Source organism: Schistocerca cancellata, chromosome 5 (assembly GCF_023864275.1).
Source record: "Schistocerca cancellata isolate TAMUIC-IGC-003103 chromosome 5, iqSchCanc2.1, whole genome shotgun sequence".
NCBI classification, from domain to species: Eukaryota; Metazoa; Arthropoda; class Insecta; order Orthoptera; family Acrididae; genus Schistocerca; species Schistocerca cancellata.
Genome location: NC_064630.1, coordinates 518,832,002 through 518,834,332, shown reverse-complemented (window position 1 = coordinate 518,834,332; position 2,331 = coordinate 518,832,002).

Genomic DNA, 2,331 nt, shown 5'->3' with positions numbered 1-2,331 from the left:
AACCAGTCTCAGGACTGAAGACCACAACAACAACAACAACAACAACAACAACAACAACATTGTATAGCAGGGACATCATCCCTTCTGTGTTTCACGTGAAAGTGATGACGGGCGGGTTGTGTAATGAAACAGACTGTACTGGGTCATGTGGAGTACCTGATACAGCAGGTTTTTGTAGTGTATGATACATGCTGAAACAGATTTGGGTGGTGTATAGGGACACTTGGTGAATAGGGACACATAGTGCAACTTTGTGAAGTGGTTGTGACGGAAATATTGAACTGTGTCACAGACCAGTTAATGTATGTTCTTAGACAGATAAAGTGACGTACAGTTATGATAAGTCATTGCCACTTTGATATTAATTTCTGGATGTTTTGAGGAGAAAGAACAAGTTCTGGAATCAGTGTTGGTGGTGTATAAATGTTAGTGACCTTTTTCATTCAGTTTTGTAATTATAATTCAATTTGTAAAAATTCATTGTTTACGATAACACAAATTAACTGTGTAAACCATTAATTTTGGAAAAGCTTAACATTTATATATCTTTGCAAGTCAGGACAACATACTCATAATTAATGTTTCTGGAACATTCTATAGAGAAATTCAGTGCAATGTCCACATATTACGAAAACTAGAAAAGATTCGATTAAACTGGTGACGTAATCTGATTCAGAAAGACAATTTGTATCATAAATAATGTTAGAAGAATGACTCGTTAATCTTTAGTAATACAATTTAAAGCTTTTGGGTTTTACATAATTATCCTGCATTTTAGCCTTCAAATGTTGTAAAAAGTCATTTTGAACGTTTGGATTGTAATTCTTATGTTATAGAAATATTACCATCCCAAAATTGTTTCATAAAATCACATAATTAATTAAATTACATAAAGATATTTGAGAATGTTCTGGACTGAATAATAAGAACTTAATTCTTAACTGTATGTATGTTTCAAAATTGGACTTGTAAAAGATTGTTAATTGTGGATATATTCATTATCATCGTACTTGTTTAAATTTCTACTAAAACTCTGTAATATCCAATTTTGCTAGGTTAACTTATTGCAATTGTAATATCAAACATGAAATGACATAATAATGTCAAAGAACGTAATTGTTAAAAAATGTATAAATACACCTTGTCAAAAAGGCTTGAAAAGAGAATGGTTGGATAACTAGCTGGTGTGTTCCCATGCCTGTAAAGTTGCGACAAATAAACAAATGTTGCTGACATATTAATTGGTGTACATCTGGTAGTGACCCAAGACTTTCTGCAGCGAAGTTATCACCTCCAGAAAAGTATAACAAGCTGTGCTTCTGGATCTGGTTACATTAGAATGTGTTTGTGTATTTTCAAAAACACTGTTTCAGACCAAGTATCAGGTATTACAGGTGTTACATACATGACATGACATGCAGTGAAAGCGGTGATATTCACCCACCTGAAAAAGTAAAGCCAAACACTGTGTTCATATTTGAAGATGTTGCTCTGGGAAACCAACACCAAATTGAAAAGTATTTCTTTTTCAGGCGTCATAAGGATGCTGATGTATTTTATTTAAACGAAATATATTCCAGGATTCTGAAACAGTTGGTTAAGGCTAATGCAAACCTAATTATAGCCTTCAAACAAGACAATCTGAATTTAAAACGCATTTACCAAGCACCTGTGGGAACTGACATGCCGTTCATGATTTTATAGAGATATGTACCGATTGCTGGAATCATTCACAGCATGGGTTTCTTGTTCCTGATAAAACAAGAAAATTGAATGGTAGTAGATAAAGGTAGAACTTCGAAGAGTTGAGGGTATGTATAGCCTGGTAAGAGAGGTGCGTACATCGGTGTATGCTGCACCATGGACAAATTCGTGTGTGTGTCTAGCTCTCAACCTGAGAGAATGGGTGTACATAGACAGAACATGTACTTGAAAATGAATGCGAAAATTCAGGCTATCATGCATACATTTGGAGGTATGTGCAGAGAGCTAGAGTTGTATTACCAGACTCTTCTGAGAATGATCAATGCATTAAATGAGTTAGTTAACGAAACTGGTAAGAAAGTAATTGATTTAAATGAAAAAAATCAAGGTTATTGGGGGGAAAATTGATGTAGAGGCCCTTGTTGTTAAGGGGGAACAGGCACATAATAAGAGGAAGAAGATAAGATGCATAAAGCCTCACACTGCAGAGACTTGTGATTAGTATACACCAAGATGTCAACAAAGCAGAAAGTCATTCAGGTGTGGAAAGCGGTTTGAGAGAAATTGTGGTTGCTAAGTTTAGGGCATATGGATCGACAGCAAATGCTAAGAGAGACCTTTAAGCTG